Below are 19,150 nucleotides of genomic sequence, written 5' to 3'. Positions count from 1 at the left end.
CTGAAGGTAGCTAATTAAAAAATAAATCACCAACAAGAAAGCCAAGCATTGAAGGTGGAAATAAAAAAGCAACTTTTCGTAATTTCTCTTAGAAACAAACTAACATGCCATCCAAAATGTAAGGTGAACCTACAGTTTGGCAGTTTCTGAAAGCAGGGAGGCTTACTAAGGGAAGCTGACTTCTACAAAGCAAATATGTCTTGCCTTTAAGTGAGATCTGCAACACTAGGCTAGATTCCTCCTCTTTTCAGTGATGATTATCCCTGCTTTGTGCCTGCCTGTTGGTGCATTGCACTGACTGAGAAATACTGCAGTCAGTAGCAGCTGTTCCCCAGCACTTCCCAGTATGTTGACTTAAGGGGTCTCCCCTCTGTGTCAAGTCGCATCCCCTCTGTGCTAGTCACACTGGAACCTGCCTGCTCTGTAGAGATCYATCATGATGAGGAAACTCGCTGAAGCTTTTGTAAATGCTGCAATGTTGGAAAATGCATGTATCTGTGTGCATAGCAGGAGATGATTGTGCAACAACCCCGGAAAGACTGGGCTCGTGTGGATGGAGAAGAGCCATCCTCTGCCCTCAAAACCAGGGTTATGATTTTGCAGTAGTGGGGATCTGATACAAAGGACATGTAAGTTGCTACAGTCTATTTTTTTTCAATTGGTTGTTTGTCTGTTTACCTGTTTAGCAAATCTGAGTGACTTTCCTGCAGACTCCCTGAAGCTGTGCTGTAGGATTTTGGAAAACCAAATGTCCAGCACGGACAGTAAGGAGAAGTAAGCAGCATGACAGCTTGCTTCTCGSTGGCCTCCACCACTGGCTGCACCGCTGCCCAGCAGGCTGTTGAGCCTGACGCCGCTCCTGGGGCATTACTCGCTCTTGCTTCTGTCAGAGGTGGGGGCCACCATCCATGCACGCACTGTCCAAGCATATTTCCATTGTTTCTTCAGCCAACGGTGACTACGTGTCATTGTACACCAGTGTCCTCTGCAGAACTGCACCTGCCTCTGTCCCTATCCGTGAGCGTGTTGCTGCTCAGCACACTTTATCCTCATTATTGCAGTATGTGTAGTAGTTACAAGACAAATAAAAGAATGAGGAAAAATATCACTGCATCAGTGGCCCATTAGCAAGAAGTCGGTGGGTGTGCCTAAGAAGTGATGTCCTGATTCCTACCGATCAGAGAGGAGGAGAGCCAAGGACTGGATCCCAGAGCCATGGCTGACAGTTTCCACGAGCACTAAGGCTGCCTTTGAAGTCTTTTCCCTGGAAGAGTCCTTCTGAATTCTGTCTCAGCTGAGTATGGAAGAAACAGAGCCAGGAGGCAGCTGGGAAGTCACCCAGTCTGTAATCTTCCTTGACTGTCCTTGATCTTCATTCTCTTTGGTGTAATTGTGACAAAACTTCCAGCCTGAATGAAACCCATGCAGCAGCAGGAAAACGGTCTGTATTTCTGCTTTTCTTGTGTTTGCTTCGCTCTTATATTTCACATTACTTTCTACRCCTCTTTTGATTGCACTTCTCTGTTACCTATGTAGATACCATTTCCTTTTTCCAATTTTCCTCTGCAAAGCTTTGGCACGGTCTGGTCATTTTATTTTCATATTTTAGTCTGAGATAATAAAAATAAAACTATTTCACTATATAGAATCATACTTTCATAGAATCATAGAATCATGGAATCAGTAAGGTTGGAAGGGACCTCTGGAGATCATCTAGTCCAACACCCCTGCTCAAGAAGGGTCACCTAGACTATATTAGACAGGGTTGCATCCAGGCGGGCCTTGAGTATCTCCAGAGAAGGAGACTCCACAACCTCTCTGGGCAACCTCTTCCAGTGCTCTGCCACTCTCACAGTTAAGAAATTCCCCCTCACATCCAGGCTGAACTTCCTGTGGTTTAGTTTTTGCCCATTGCCTCTTGTCCTATCACACGGCACCACTGAAAAGAGTTTGTCCTCATCCCCTTGACACCCTCCCTTCAGGTACTCATACACATTGATAAAACCCTCCTTCAGTCTTCTTTTCCCCAGGCTAAACACATCCAGCTCTCACGGCCTTTCCTCATAGGGCAGATGCTCCAGTCCTCTGATCGTCTTCACAGCCCTATGCTGGACTCTCTCCAGGAGCTCCATGTCTCTCTTGTCCTGGGGAGCCCACAACTGGACACAGTACTCGAGATGAGGCCTCCCCAGGGCTGAGCAGAGGGGCAGGATCACCTCTCTCAACCTGCTGGCAACACTCTTCCTAATGCACCCCAGGAGAYCATTGGCCTTCCTGACCTCAAGGACACATCGCTGGCTCATAGTCAACTTGTTGTCCACCAGGACTCCCAGGTCCTTCTYTGCAGAGCTGCTCTCCAGCAGATCAGCCCCCAGCTTGTACTCGTGCCTGGGGTTATTCCACTGTAGGTGCAGGACTCTGCACTTGCCCTTGTTGAACCTCAGGAGGTTCCCCTCTGCCCAGCTCTCCAGCCTGTCCAGGTCTCTCTGAATGGCAGCAAAGCCTTTGGAAGTATCAGCCACTCCTCCCAGCTTGGTATCATCAGCAAACTTGCTGAGGAGGTATTCTCTCCCTTCATCCAGGTCATTGATGAAGAAGTTGAACAGGATGGGAGCCAGTACTGAGCCCTGGGGGACACCAGTACCCACAGGCCTCCAACTGGACTCCACGCCACTGATGACAACCCTCTGAGCTCTGCCTTTCAGCCAGTTCTCAATCCACCTCACAGTCCACTCGTCTAGCCCAAACTTCCTGAGTTTGCCTAGGAGGATGTTCTGGGAGACAGTGTCAAAAGCCTTGTTGAAGTTAAGGTACACAATGTCTACTGTTCTCCCCTCATCTACCCAGCCAGTCTTCCCATCAGAGAAGGCTCTCAGAYTGRTTAAGCRKGATTTCCCCTTGGTGAATCCATGCTGRCTACTCCTGATCACCTTCTTCTCCTCCACATGCTCGAAACGACATCCCRAAGGAGYTGTTCCGTYACCTTTCCAGAGATGGAGGTGAAGCTGATGTGGCTATAGTTGCTTGAGTCTTCCTCCTTGTCCTTTCTGAAGACTGGAGTGACATTGGCTTTATTCCAGTCCTCAGGCACCTCTCCAGTTCTCCAGGACCTTTCAAAGATGATGGAGAGCAGCCTGGCAACAACATCCGCCAGCTCCCTCAGTACCTGTGGGTGCATCCCATCTGGGCCCATGGATCTGTGGATGTCTAGCCTGCCCAGAAGRTCTCTAATCCTATCTTCCTCAACCAAAGGAAAGTCTCCCTTTCTCCAGACTTTCTCCCTCATGTCCAGGCTGCAGGATTCCTGAGGGCTGCCCTTAGCAGTGAAGACTGAAGCAGAGAAGGCATTCAGTAATTCTGCCTTCTCTATCCCTTGTCACCATGGCCCCCGCCCCCTTCAGTAGTGGGCCCACATTTTCCCCAGTCCTCCTGCTGCTTCTGATATATCTGAAGAAGCCCTTCCTGTTGTCCTTGACATCCCTTGCCAGACTCAGTTCCAGCTGGGCCTTAGCCTTCCTCGCAGCATCTCTACACACTCTGACTGAATTCCTGTAATTCTCCCAAGGAGCCTGTCCCCTCTTCCACAGTCTGTGTGTTTTCTTCTTCTGTCTGAATTTGGCCAAGAGCTCCTTGCTCACCCATGCAGGTCTCCTGCCCTCTTTAGTGCACTTCTTACTCATGGGGATGCACTGCTCTTGAGCTTGGAGGAAGTGACGCTTAAATACTAGCCAGCTCTCCTGGACCCCCCTTTCATTCTAGGGCCTTAACCCTTGGGATTCCTCCAAGCAGGTCTCTGAAGAGCCTGACGTCCGSTCTCCTGAAGTCCAGKGTTGCAATATTTACTGRCAGAATGGCTGTARTGTCTGCTGCTACTTTTTCAATTTATGCAATTGTATTTTCTCTGCTTTTCATGATACTGCAKTTTTATTTTGAGTGTGTTTTACTTCTGTGATTAAATCAAGAAAATCAAAAAGAGTGTTTTGTTGAGAGGTGTGCATTGTATAATTGTATAAAGTGTATTATTTTTTCACCCATTGAAGGAAAATYGTTCACTAAAATTAATACAGTTTTTGACTTGCCATTAACACTTCAACCTGGATGGAATCAGTAAAACTTKTTTTCTTCTCCATCTTTCCTTGGTGGTTTATTTCCATAGTGCAAATAAAACGGTTTAGGATAGATTTAAGTTTAAATTCATCTCTTGCACAGCAAGAAAGAATGATTATCTCCTCTGAAAGTTAAAAGAGAAATCTGAAGTATCTAAAAACATGTTTTTTTCATCTTCTTCTTGCTTTATCGTAGTTACCACTTCTCTGTATCTATTGAGCTCTTCAGTGTCATTCCAGATGTCTGAAATCAGATGAGTAACTGGGTAATTTTAGTGTTCCACTCACTTTACAAACACATCAAGGAAAGAGTTTTATTCTTCCACTCTTCAGCCTTTTGTGTCTGCGATCTCAGCTTTCTAGATAACCCAATTACGACTCAGAGCCCCTGAAATTTATCTCCTCTCTTGTATTAGTTCTTCCCAACCTCCATGCAGAGAAATACCATTTTTTGCCATTCTCACTTGTGCTGGCTGCAGTCTTGCAGAGCTTGCCAGTTGCTTTGACTGGCAGGTAGCTCAGTTTTGAGCCAGGATTCATGAGATGTCAACAACCTATGAATCCTTTCTCTCTCCTTGAGCTTGCTGACTTTGGGTGGAAGTATAGCTGCAAAGAGAACAACTGCTTTGCTAACAAGGGAGCCTGTAGGTGAGGTGAGCAGAAAACTCGGACTTCTCACCTGGTCCTTAGCCTTTTGCAAGGGCAGGAGGAACTGTTGCATTTACCAAGCTCAGAGATCACAGCTCTTAAGTTCATTTTCATCTCCTAATACTTTGGGGTACTGACCTTTATTTTTTTCTCTATTAGTTTCCAGGACTCTTTTGCTCATGCTCTTTTCTGACTCTATTGGAGTTTCCTGGGTGGGAAGCAATGTGAGACGTGCCAGTTGAGTCTGTATTTACCACAGGCAGAGGCTATTCTGAAGGAGATATGGGACACTTAGGAGCTGTGTAAAACAAGATCTAACTTCATTAGGATCAGGCAAATCTGTTTTCTTTAGGGTGTGGTGTCTCAAAGGACCAAGCAGATTCTCCCAGGTTCCAGGCAGGGTTGGATAAATGTGCCTCGGGGAATAGGAGATGCTGAAGTACAGTCAGTCAGGGCCACCCTTCACCGGGTCCAGGTGCAAGGGTGCAGTGCACATTTTTATTCCACATGAGATACCGTGTCCTAACAGGAGAAGAGGTGTTTTGTCCTGCTGCCTCCTTGGGCACTGTCTTCTCTGTGGATGTCTGTGCTGTCACTATTGCAGTCATATAACCCAGACCACAGGGCAGAGCCCCTCAATAGGTGTGCCTGTCTTATTCCTCCCCACCCTCCATCACAGTAGCATAACAGTGAAAGGAGACTCCCCAGATCTGCTGTCAGGGCACCATGGGCACCAGGGATCCTGAGGACTAGGGGCTGCAGGGGCATCCTGTACTGATAGGGCAGGGCTGTGGTGGGGATGGAGACCAGCACCACTACTGTGTCATGAGACAGGGACCAATGGCCCCAGACTGGGTGGGCAATCAGGGACGGCAAGGGCTGTTGGTGCCCTCCAGGCCCTGAAAGCTGAAGGGAGATGTAGGTGCCAGTGCTGGTTCCTAGCAGTGCTGTCTGGCTCTTAGCATGAGCTCTGCATGCTTGGACACTCAGGCGTGTCAGCCTTCTCCAGTCACTCCTCTTGTGTGACCATGAGCTGCATTTCCAGAGTGCTTTCTGCTGGAGCAAGCTGTCATGTTTCACTCCACCATGATCTTTGCATTGCTTGCAGGAGGAGCCAAATCTGTTTTCTCTTGTTGGTGGTGTTCCATGATCTGTTCTGTCACCTCATGCCATGCCTTCCTGGCAGATTGTTCTTTCATTAGCAAGCTGACCAACGTATAGTGTTTTCAGTCCTTTCTTAACTCCTAGCCTTTGCTAGTGAGAAAACACCGTTTTGTGAATCTGAACAAATTGCTCCCCACTTCTGATCATTTTGGATAAACAGTCATCAATGAAAAAATGATTTTCACTATTAAATTTAAGCTAGTTTTACTGCAAACTCCTAAGATGCGCACCTGAACCAGTCTGAATTGTAGCAATTAAATTAGCCCCTTCCTTTGGCTATTCAGCCTCCTGTTCTGCGGCAAAATTGCTGTAATTAATTAACATAGCATAACCATTGATGTGACAGATTTGACTATAAGAATACAACATTTCTGGAATAGAAGGTAGAAATATAAGTGTATTTTAATGAAAATTGCCATGCATTTTGCTAGAGTTTAAAATAAATGTGATTCTTTTATTTATGCAAATAGACTGGAATGAGAAAACATTGAGAATTACAGAAAGCTCTGCACTATCATAACAACACCTGGTGATCTATGGCAAATGGAAATAAATCATAGTTAATCTCAAAATTTCCTTTGATCATAGAGTAGAATTCTTCTGCAAGGTGTCATTAGAGAAGGAAGTAAGACAGGAACTCTTCAGAGAGTCCTGGACAGGTTGGAGAGCTAGGTGGAGAGGAACCTCATGAGGTTCAATAAGGGCAAGTGCGGAGTCCTGCACCTAGGGAGGAATAGCTCCATGCAGTAGACAGGCTGGGTGCTGACCTTCTGGAGAGCAGCTCTGCAGAGAAGGACCTGGGAGTGCTGGTGGACAAGCTGAGTATGATCCAGCAATGTGCCCTTGTGGCCAAGAAGGCCAATGGTCTCCTTGGGTGCATTAAGAAGAGTGTTGCTGGCAGGTCGAGGGACTGGTCCTGCCCCTCTCCTCAGCCCTGGGGAGGCCTCCTCTCGAGTACTGTGTCCAGTTCTGGGCTCCCCAGTACAACAAACAAATGGAGCTCCTGGAGAGAGTCCAGCACAGGGCTACAGAGATGATCAGAGGACAGGAGCGTCTGCCCTGTGAGGAACGGCTGTGAGAGCTGGACGCGTTTAGCCTGGGGAAGAGAAGACTGAGGGGGGATCTGATCAATGTGTACGAGTACCTGAAGGGAGGGTGTTAAGGGGACGGGGACAAACTCTTTTCAGTTGTCCCATGTGACAGGACAAGAGGCAATGGGCAGAAATTGAACCACAGGAAGTTCTGCCTGAACGTGAGGAGGAATTTCTTCCCTGTGAGAGTGACAGAGCACTGGACCAGGTTGCCCAGAGAGATTGTGCAGTCTCCTTCTCTGGAGATATTCAAAGGCCAACTGGATGCAACACTGTCTAACATGCTGTAGGTGGCCCTGCTTGAGCAGGGGTGTTGGACTAGATGATCTCCAGAGGTCCCTTATAACCTTACTGATTCTGTGATTCTGTGAAAATCCAAAGGGCACAAAGAACAGAAATTAAAGTTGGAAATAATACTGACAATTAAAAAAAAAAGAAAGAAAAGAAACCCCAATGCACAGATTTTTGAATTATTAGCAAGTATTTACTAATTAAAAGAAAGTCATAATATCTGAGCCTGACAATTTGAAAGGCACAGCTGATCTGCAGAGCTGTTACTGTTTTCTCTTAATAAATTCAAGAAAGCTGAAGACACCAAACATCAAAGAATACTAATTACATACGGTATCTTCTTCAGTTTGTTTAAATACAACAAGCGACGCTGGGGAAACACAAGTATAATATCTGAAGGCCTCAACAGCAGGAACTTTTTATCTCAGGAAAGACCATGGTAAAGGTTCCACGATCTTGCTAGAGAAGTATTACAACCAACTACCTGGTAGAAGCAGGCTCAGACTGCCATTGCAGCCTCGCGGGCAGTGGAGTGTTGTGAACTAGGAACATGTCTCTAATTGCCTTGCAGTCGTAATTTGTTACGCCTGGGGTATGAACGAGTGAATCAGGCTGAGCATCTGTAAAAGCAAACTTAGTATCCACTTCAGCACCTGGACTGATTTCCCCTTCTCTTTATTGAAAATGTGGGCTACATTAACCCCCTCGAAGGCCTAGGAAGGCATATTCCTCTGTTAAATATTAGAAAATCAATGTTAGCCTCCATTTCATCAGAAATACCAGCCTGTATAGATTTTTCAGCCCAGCCACAAGTGTACTTTCTCCTAGCTGGTTGTGAGCTAGGATGGAGAAAGGAATCCTTGTGAGCGTCTCAAAAGCTATCTCATTTTCCCCCTGCGCATCCCCCTTGAGTGCTCAACTTTGCCAAAGTGCACACAAAACTTGGTTTCTGGGTTAGGCTGCTGCTATTTTGTAAGCTATCTATCTTAGTGATATACATTATCTCCTGGACTTGTTTGTCCTTACCTTTTTCTTTTTTTTTTTTTTTTTTTTTTATTTTTTTTTTAGACTTGTACTATCGTTCTTGTGACAAGGTAGTTCTCTTATTCTTTTGCCAACAGATTGGCCAGCCTGGTAAAGAAGGCTTTAAAATATAAGGACGGGGGAAGGGGAGAGTTTTAAAGACAGGATAGTCAACAAGGCATAGCTCAAGTCGGGAGGCCTCTGGCAGACCCACGCAGCTGGGGAAGTGCCTATGAGACATGGCTTTGGAGGATCCCCTTGCACCCCTCCTGGGAAACCTGCATGCACAACTACTTCTGTGAAATGCCTGCACACTAGTGCACTCAGCATGGGGAATAAACAGGAGGAACTGGAAATTGTGTGTGCTTGTAGGGCCATGGTCTCTCTGAAATCACAGAAGCATGGTGGGATAGCTTGCACGACGGGAACGCTGTCATGCATGACTGTGTGCTTTTTAGGAAAGACAGGCCAGGAAGGTGAGGTAGTAGAGTTGCTTCTTAAGTGAGAGAGCAACTGCAGTGTACTGAGCTCTGCCCAGGGGTGGATGAAGAGCGGGTCAAGAGCTTATGGGTGAGGATTAAAGGGCAGGCTAACATGAGGGCACTGTTGCGGGTGTCTGCTACAGGCCACATGGTCAGGAAGGGGAAGTACAAACAGCTGGAAGCAGCCCCATGATCATGGGCCCTGGTTCTCACAACGGACTTCAACCACCCTGACATCTGCTGGAAGGACAACACAGGTAGACACAGTCCAGGAGGCTCCTGCAGTGAATCGATGATAATTTCTTGACACAGGTAATGGAGAAGACAATGAGGAGTGGTGTGCTGCTGGATCTTGTACTAACCAACAGAGAAGGACTGGTTGGAGAGGTGAAGGTTGGGGCAGCCTTGGCTACCTTGAGTGTAAGATGGTGGACTTCAGGATCCTGCGTGGAGGAAGCAAGCCAATAAGTAGGATCACAACCTTGGAATTAAGGAGATCGGACTTTGGCCTCCTCAGGGAACTACTTGGAGGAATCCCATCAACTAGTGCCCTAGAAGGAAGGGGAGTCCAGGAGAGCTGGCTAGTATTCAAGCATCACTTCCTCCAAGCTCAGGAGCGGTGCATCCCAGGGAGAAAGAAGTCCAGCAAAGGCTACAGGAGATCTGCCTGGATGAACAAGGAGCTCCTGGCAAAACTCAGACAGAAGAAGAAAGTACACAGACTGTGGAAGAGGGGACAGGCCGCTTGGGAGGAATTTTGTCAGAGTGTCCAGGGATGCAGTGAGGAAGGCTAAGGCCCATTTGGAATCAAATCTGGCAAGGGATGTCAAGAACAACAAGAAGGTCTTCTTCAAATACATCGGTAGCAAGAGGAAGACTAGGGAAAATGTGGGCCGATGGCTGAAGGGGGAGGGTGCCCTGGTGACAAAAGCTACAGAGAAGGCAGAGTTACTGCATGCCTTCTTTGCTTCTGTCTTTAATGCTAACACCGGCCCTCAGGAATACCAGAGCCTGGAGTTGAGAGAGAAAATCTGGAGAAAGGAAGACTTTTATTTGACTGAGGAAGATCAGATTAGAGATCTTTTAGGCAAATCTGATATGCACAAATCCATGGGCCCTGACGGGATGCACCAACAAGTGCTGAGGGAGATGGTGGATGTTGTTGCCAAGCTGCTCTCCATCATCTTTGAAAGGCCAAAGAGAGCTGGAGAGGCACCTGGGGACTGGAAGGAGACCAGTGTCAGGCCTTGGGAGGTCTCATCTTGAGTATTGCATCTAGTTGTGGGCTACCCAGGACAAGAGAGACCTGGAGCTCCTGGAGAGAGTGCAGTGTAGGGCTGTGAAGATGATCAGAGGACTGTAGCATCTCCCCTCTGAGGAATGGCTTGGAGACCTTGGTCTGTTAGAAGACTGAGAGGGAGGATCTTATCAATGTCTACAAATACCTGAAGGGAGAGTGTCAAGAGGATGTGGCTAAACTCTTCTCCGTGGTGCCAAGTGACAGGACAAGAGGCAATGGGCAAAAACTGAAACACAGGAATCTTCATCTGAACATGAGGAAAAACTTCTTTCCATTGAGAGTGACAGAGCATTGGAACAGGTTGCCCAGAGTGATTGTAGAGTCTCCTTCTCTCAAGATGTTCAAAACAGTGCAGTGTGTTCTCGGTGACCCTGCCTGAGCAGGGAAGTTGGACTGGATGATCTCCAGAGATCCTTTCCTACTTCAACCATTATGTGATTCTGTGATTCTACAGAGCATCTTTGTTCAAAAAATGAAAAATACTGTAGGGATGATTGGACCTCAGAAGATCAAAGGGATGTTCTGACAGTGTTATCTTGTCTTTGGAGGAGAATAAACTGGTGCTAGGAGTTAGTATATAACTTACTTATGTTCTGTTTGGTGACTACCAACAAACAGGAAGATAGCCATAACAACATTGCTTCTTAATGTGTGGGCAAAGACCAACTTCCATAATAGCAGGAAACTGTTCAGTAAAAAGGATGAAACTGGAGAGAGATTCTAATTTATTTTCTCATTGTCTTAATATAATAACTGAAGCAATTTTGGGCAGGATGTAGAATGGTCTGCAAAACAGTTTGTCAAAACCAGAGGGATATGATGAGAAGCTGTAGTACAGCAGCCTTTCTCATTTAAATAATTGGAATGTAGTAAAAATCACCTTCCATTTCCTGTTTGATCTTGCAGAGGGCTTCCATCTACAAGTGGAGGTGGAACTAAATTCACATTACATATGACTGCTTAGGAATTGTCTCGTTTTCATCATTTTTTAATCTGTTTCACTTTAAGGAATAGTGATTTGACTCTTTTATCCCGTCCTGACATGTTTAGTTACTCAATTTTGCTAAAAAGATTGATCCAGGAGTCCTCACTGCTGAGATACGATTAAGACTCCTGGACCTCACATTTGGATCCAGAGGGCATTAGGAAAGTCATATACCCTATCTTAAATCATGAACTCTGTTCTAAAATTTCCTGCTTACCTCTGGTTACAGTGTATGCACAATATGAGCTAATTAACCTAAAGATCAAGTTAAATATCTTCCAGTATTCCATAATTATTTTACTTGTGCAAATTAAAACCCCATTTCAATACTCTGTCTCAGCAATTAGTCAGATCCTGAGTGTAGTTCAGAGGGATCTGCCACTCAGACAGCAACAACCTGCTCTAGGAAACCAAGGTACATGTGCAAGAGGAAGCTGGTCACCAAACCTTTAGCCTCTGAAAATTATCTGTTCAGCAGATTTATTACTGAGGCCTGAAACAAACGATTTGGAGTTGAAGTGTTGGTTGGATAAAAAGCCCAATTTTCTTTCATAGGTGCTTAAATGTGTGGGCAGAGTCAGTTTTGCTTTTGAGAAGGAGCAGCAAAAGAAGCTGCACTCATGGAGCTTTGTTCTCTCCTTTCCCTCATCCAGACACTGTGCGAGGGAGGTTAAGGCCAAATGGCTAACACTACATTTGCGGCATGAGACATCCTATACTAATAAATTGAGGCTATGCAAAGCAAATACTGAAGCCGTTCCTAAAAGGTTAAAAATCCTCAGAAAATCTTCCAGAAAAAGCAAGTATTTCTTCCAGTGTAACACATTTACAGGAAAACTATGTTGCAGAAAGAGACTACTTTTCTGCTGCTTTTCAGCTGTAGCACATGGAGAAGTATACTGTTTTAAAATGTTTAGGTTCACCTGTTGTATTTTGGCTGAAGCCATGTAAATATCTCAGCTGGCAGATTTAACAGGAATTGTAGGGTCCCAGCTGGGGAGAGGACAGAATAGCTGGTCGGATGGGTCAGCATTAACCTCTTGCCCCACACAACTRTCTGGCAAATCTTCATCTCCTCCTGACAAACAATTAGCCCAGATGTGTTTGGGAGGAGCTGGGTAGCCACATCGGTGAGTGCAAATGTTCATTCTTACTGGAAATTGAAAATGATCATCTGCATACGTGCAAGTACTCTGCTCCAAACCTCCAAGCCTTGTGAGCATACCGAATTTCAGATATTTAGAGGGTGAGYCCTGAGAAGTGGCTAGAAGCACAAAAGCTCACCGTTGCTAATCTGGTTGTGATGAGTCACCACTTGCTAGTAATGGAATTATTAAAAGATGAGAGTGAGTCATCTTGCACAGCACCAGGGAGGAATTGAATTGCCTCTAGGCATAGAATTACATGAAAGAAAAGCCAGGGAAATCCTTTTAGTGCTGTGGTAAGAGCAGACAGATTATAGGTACTGAATGCTAAATGGATCAATTGCAGAGTCCAGGAGAGACACACAGTACTTCAGTGCTAGCCAGCAGAATGATTTTAGCTGGAATGTCCTAGACGACCTTCTAGTGGAAGAATATGTATGCTTTGCTGCTCTTCAAGTTACTTACGTGGGGGTTTGGTTCAGCATGGTCATAAAAATCTGAAACCAGTTAAAATCTTATCTCAAAGCTCCTTTGAGTTGGGCTTAAATCCATGATTTTAGAAAAGTGCACGGAGTGGAGATTTTTGTAGGAGGTTTGACATCACCTSCTGGAGGTTGGGGTACACAGGAGACCCCCTGTGCAACTTCAAGCCATATTTGTGCCCTTTTGATCTAAAGCTCCTATGAAATCTGCACAGGACCCTTGTGTAATTTAGCGTTGGCATGACTRCAATGATTGTGGGGCTGCCTAGAATCTGCCTGATGCTACAGCTTGCACCTGGTRCCTAGTACCCTCTCCACCATTACTTACAACACTGAGACATGCTTATTTCCGCAAATCACAGAATGGTTAAGGTTAGCAGGGACCTCTGGAGTTCACCTAGTCCAACACTCCTGCTCAAAACAGGGTCAACTAGAGCAGGTTGCCATATCCGTTTGGGTTTTGAATATCTTCAATGATGTAGACTCTACAGCCTTTCTGGGCGTCCTCTTTCAGTGTTCAATCACCTTCAAAGAAGTCTTCTTATATAGTTAAATATTTGTTTGCTCTGTTCTTATGCRTGCCCTCTGTATCTAGCTCTGCTAGCCCTCGAAGGAGATACCAAAACTGCTGCAGATAGCAATAAAGGCTCGTAGTCTGCAGTGCTTGGTTCATCTGTTTGATTTGTGGACGAGGGGGCAATGATGCCATGATGAGTTACTATATCTGCAGTGTTACTTCTGTTAAAGGTAACTGCCTCCAAGTGTGGAATTTGTTGTTTTGATGTTGGGAGGCTTCATGTAACACAAAAATACTTCACTGCGGGGCTTGTGACTTCTTGCAATCTGCTCAGTGTAATGGCTAAGCTATTCAATATATAGCTTGAAATGCTGTGGATGGAACCTCTTAAAATAAATTTGTTACCTTGCAGTGCTCAGGAGTATACTACCCAGTTAACCTGTAAGTCGTCTGTCTTGTTGCAGCGCACCGAGCAAAGTGGGCGCACAGTCTCAGGAACCTGGGCTGCAGCGTTCATGCTCAAAGAATACCTGCTTTTTGTGAGCTTGAGTCCATCCTCAGCTCCTGTGATGTGGAAACTACTGTGTATGGAGACTCTTACTGCCTTCCTCAGGACTGGCCTGCCTCTGGAGAGAATAAACCAGAGCAGGTGATTTTTTTCCTTGATTCTGTCACAGTGGCAAAAAACCAAACACTCTTCTCTTCAAGCCACAGTGGAATGCATTCCCACTCACATTGTCACAATCTCCTACCAAAGTGCTGGTTTGTGTCACATTTTACTTCAATTTGGTACCACATCCCAGGCCTGGGCCTGGTTTAAAGGGCCCAAAATCAATATAACAATAGAAAAATTCTATTCTACTTACCCCTTCCATCAAATGCAGATCATGCCTGTGCCCCCCCCCTTTTTGGGGGGGAGGGAGTGTTATTCTTTTTTTTATTAGAAGTGGCTGATAGTTAATTTTCATAAAGGAGTACAAAAAGTGGGCAATTTCAGATGATGAATTATTTGATAACTTACTTCTGCTAACCAGCACTGATTATGCCGTAAACTGAGATGGCAGCCCTTGCCTGACAATTTTTATCCTTGTAGTATTACTGTGCATACAGTATTTTCTTAATACTTWTCCAAATTTGCCTCCTGGCTCTCTCACTTCCATGATGTTCTGAAGACAAATCGGTGATCCTAGAAAGTGAACACATAAATAAATGAGCTTTTCTTGACCTTCTCCATCTTGTAGATACAGAAAATGGCTGTAAAATTCTGTCAGCCTAATGCACTTGATGTTTTGGTTTGTGTGGCGTGTGTTTGTACAAGTTTGTTGTGTTTGTTACCATACAATATCAAGATTTTTCAGATCTCTGTAGAGAATTCCTGTAGACAGGAATGAGATGGGATAAGACAGTAGAATCTGAAAGGTAAAGCCGTGTTTCTGTAAAATGCTGGTTCTTGGTCTGAGAGTACTTCAACAGTGATGTTAGCATAGTAAAAATATTGGAACAGCTTCTTTATTCACAATGTCTGCACAGTAAGGACAGTGACCTTCCTTTCTTCTGAAGCTCTTCTGGCATTTTAGACTGTAAGCCCTTCGCAGTAGAATCTGTTTTGTATTACAGATTGTGTTAAAACAGATCCTACAGCTGCATCCCCTGGATGTCCTACAACTCCAACACCTTGCTCAACAAGCTCATGGGAATGATTAGTTCTTACATTATTCTTCTGTAATGGCTCCCTTGGTTGGGAAGGAGAAGGAGAAGACTAGAGAGAGGAGGGATGGCAAGCTCTGCAYGTGCCAGTACAGCCTCTGCCTCATAAAGCTCCATCTGAGTCAGGACCTTGTGTCCCACTGTAAAATACTGGGGATACGAGGAGTGGTGGAAAAGTGCCTTCCACGTTCCCGTGCTATGTCCATGGTTGGGTATGTTGCTGTGTGAGTGTTACTCTCCAAATAGAGGCTGAAACTGAATGTTTACCGCTGTTTCTGGCAATTTCCAGAGCGCTGGCATTTACCTTGTTTTAGTTCTGAAGAGCCATTCACCCCACGTACTCTCTTGCATTTCCCTCTGCTTACTGAGAAATTGGCTTTGGTTCCCACCTGGATTTTGGAGGCATACGGTAGCCGTAGCGCTGATCTGCCGTCCAACAGCTTCATAAGAACTGCACAACTTTTTGTTTGACTTTGCTTAGGAAGAGGCTGAGTATTCAGTGACTTTGTAATTACGTCTGAAGTTTGTGTCCTCTGCCCTGTTTCTGCAGAGMGCCCCATGCCCCGGCAGGTGGAGTGAGATGAACAGCGAACGCACAGCCGTTGTGATACTAGCTGGTTCCCATTACAATTCAGATAAAAACCTGGCGACACACTGCTAACAGTACAAATTTAGGTTATAACCAGCTGATTGTAAGGGCYGAATAGTTTTACCTACTTGGCAATTCTATAAATTAGTGTTAAYTGAGACTGCAGATGTCTCACAAACTACCGGTAACAGTACAACTGGAAATCATGTATTTCCCAAAGGCTGACAAGTATGCTACTTTCCTCCTGAAAACAGAGATAAATCAAAGGGAAGAATGCCTATAATTCACAGAGACTTACTCTTTTTTTGGGAGGGGGCAGKGCTGTTAATGAAAACCTGAATGTCTGGTTTTCCATGACTCAGCATTTGTTTATTCAAAGCAATGTAACATGGAGACTTTCTGCATTACTGGAAAGTACAAAATTCTGCAGAGCAGWGTTGCTGCACAGATATTTTTCGAGTGTAAACTATAAACCTTAGGTGGCCTACAGAGTCTCCATGGCCAACAAGGAGCACACCAAGAACTGAGCGAAAAATCACACACAGAAAGTCTGCATTTAAAAATGGAGACAAGGGAGAAAGAAGCAATCCTGCTGCCACTATTTTGGGTGAGATTTCTGCACGGGCCTAAGCTCACAGTTGGTGACAGGTCCCTTGCAGATTGCACAAAAATCAACGGAAAGAGGTAGGGATCTAATCCACAYGCTTTTGATTTTTCGAATACAATTCCTGTTTCCATGGAACAAAAAGGAACAAACAGTCTGCTTTTCTGCTCAGAAATTCCCATATTGTCCACTGCAGTGAGTCCTATGCCATCTTCCTGTAGCTGTGAATTATTAGTTTTGTAGAAGACATTTCTGCCCTTGATCAACTAGTGTTTTTTTTCCGTTGGTGACTTTTTTGAAGTGGGCTCTATTCAGCAACTAACATCATGAATATGTGTGCTTGTGTGTTAACTGTCAGTGGTCAGGTTGTAGATGTCTTCCATCCAAAATTTCTTCTGTTCTTTTTTAGTGGACTACTATCATGATAGCTAGTAAGTGACTGGTTTGGGTGTTTGACACAAGTACTACTTTCCTCATTTGGTCCCTGCTGGGCAAGTAATGCATGTATTGCCCATGAAGAATGCTATAGGGTGAAACCTGTGCTGAATCTGTAGTATTGTGTGTCAGCTACTGATAAAGCTATGTTAGAAATACCAGTCTGAAGGTATCTATGTCCATGGAGAGTTATCCACAATCCTAGCCCTGGAAAAAGAAAAAAAAAAGGAAAAACAAGGGGATGGGAACACACTGTAAGAGCAAGTAACTGCTCTTTCCATCTCTTTCAACTTTAGTTTCCCTGCATTACGGCAGATGTCTATAGCAAACAACAATTAATTGTATTACCTTTGCGAAGGAGGGGAGAGGTGCTGTTTCCATGTGGTAAATGAAGGAGGCAGAAGTAGTGAGTCTCTGGTATCTGAAGCAGACTCGTGACTAGAGGCTGCRTGTCCTGAGACCCAGAATTCGGACTCTTAATCATCATGATAAGTCAAGTGTAACCACAATGAAGACCCTAAAATCAGTTGCAGACTTCAGAGGTTGCTTTTTTTTTCCTCCCAAAATTTAATAGTAAAATACATGTTTTGTTCAAACATTGATCGAGCAGTATGATGGTTTTCTTCAGTGTGCTTCACTGGGACGGTATGCCCAGCCTCATAATCCTTGGCATGAGAACTCTGTGCAGAAGCAACAATTTGGAGAAAAAGATGCATTTTGGAGCTTATTTTAGTCATTTATTTAATTCTTTAAACAGGTTTATAAAGGAAAATAAGGATTTTAGCACCTGATCAGCTCAGAAGGATTCCAGAGCTTTCTCTATTTAAGTCTTCAAAATGTTCCTTTGCTTCGCTACCTCCAAAAAAAAGTTTCTTATGGACATGTACACACAGCTTGCCCTCCTGCCCAGTAGAGCCATACTTTTCCTATGTGCTCCTCTCTGTCTGTTTTGTTTTGTTCCTTTAAGAGATCACCAGTTTTAAGTAAGATCACCTTTTCCCCTCTGCGCAGCATTGAGCCTTGTGAAGCAGGCTTTGGGTACCTACTGAAATGCAAACCAGAACCACACAGAGCTACTGCACTTGCCTTTTTTTCCATAGGATCACAGAATCAGGAAGGTTGGAAGGGACCCCTGGAGATTACCGAGTCCAACCCCACCCTGCTCAAGCAGGGTCACCYASAGCATGGTAGACAGGGTTGCATCCAGCTGGCCTTTGAATATCTCTAGAGAAGGAGACTGCACAACCTCTCTGGGCAACCTGTGCCAGKGCTCTGTCACTCTCACAGTGAAGAAATTCCTCCTCACGTTCAGGCAGAACTTCCTGTGGTTCATTCTGTGCCCATTGCCTCTTGTCCTGTCACATGGGACAACTGAAAAGAGTTTGTCCCCGTCCCCCTGACACCCTCCCTTCAGGTACTCGTACACACTGATCAGATTCCCCCTCAGTCTTCTCTTCCCCAGGCTAAACAGGCCCAGCTCTCGCAGCCATTCCTCATAGGGCAGGTGCTCCAGCCCTCTGATCATCTTCGTAGCCCAATGCTGGACTCCCTCCAGTAGCTCCATGTCTCTCTTGTACTGGGGAGCGCAGACCTGGACACAGTACTCGAGATGAGGCCTCCCCAGGGCTGGCTAGAGGGGCAGGATCACCTGCCTCGACCTGCTGGTAACACTCTTCCTACTGCACCCCAGGAGATCATGGGCCTTCTTGGCCACAAGGGCACATTGYTGGCTCATGGTCAACTTGCTGTCCACCGACACTCCCAGGTCCTTCTCTACAGAGCTGCTCTCCAGAAGGTCAGCCCCCAGTTCGTACTGGTGCATGGAGTTACTTCTTCCTAGGTGCAGGACTCTGCACTTGCCCTTACTGAACCGCATATGGGCTTAAATCAGCATAGAAGCAATGTTCTGCAGAGAGGATGAATGATTTTTTATATCATCATTTTAAGATAGTTCTTTTCAGGTACCTTAAATATCCTTATTTTTCTGACAGTTTAGTCTACCTTCTTTATCACTCAACTTTTGCATTTTAACCTTGTCAGGTTTATTCTCTGTCTCCCGCAGGTTGATTTGCTGGGAATCTGGAGCTTGGTTAGTTCTAGTGTGCAGAATTATAACAGCTTTTCCTCRCACTTGGCAATTTCTGCGCTCATTGACAAATCTAGGCACAATTCTACATTTTTTTTCAGCTACTTGAGCTGCTTCTGAGCAGTTTTTATCCAGGGTCAAAACTCTGTTGACTGCAAAGCTTTTGTGACTCTCTCTCTCATCCTTGACTCATTTTGTCCCTTTTGCAGACAGTAAGCACTGGACCTTCTCAGAAGAAATTTGCATTAAAATGGAAGATCCGGGCTTCAAAAGTAGTAGATATGAATAACTGGGGATCTTGGAGTAAAGTGAGAAATATCTGCCTCTAAAACATCAAAGAAGGTTTCTGGGCTCTGTGGTTTCCCGGCTGTGTTCTCAAAAGAAAAAGCAGTGGCAAATATATCTATCATTTGGAAGGAACTTTAACTATCCACTTACCTGGAAAGAAAAGACTGGAAGCAGAAAGAGGATGTTTTGAGCTGTAAGAGTTTTCGG

Source organism: Rhea americana, unplaced genomic scaffold (genome assembly GCF_003343005.1).
Source record: "Rhea americana isolate MKP2758 unplaced genomic scaffold, rheAme1 scaffold_186, whole genome shotgun sequence".
Taxonomy (NCBI): Eukaryota; Metazoa; Chordata; class Aves; order Rheiformes; family Rheidae; genus Rhea; species Rhea americana.
Note: the sequence above shows the minus strand (reverse complement) of the source record.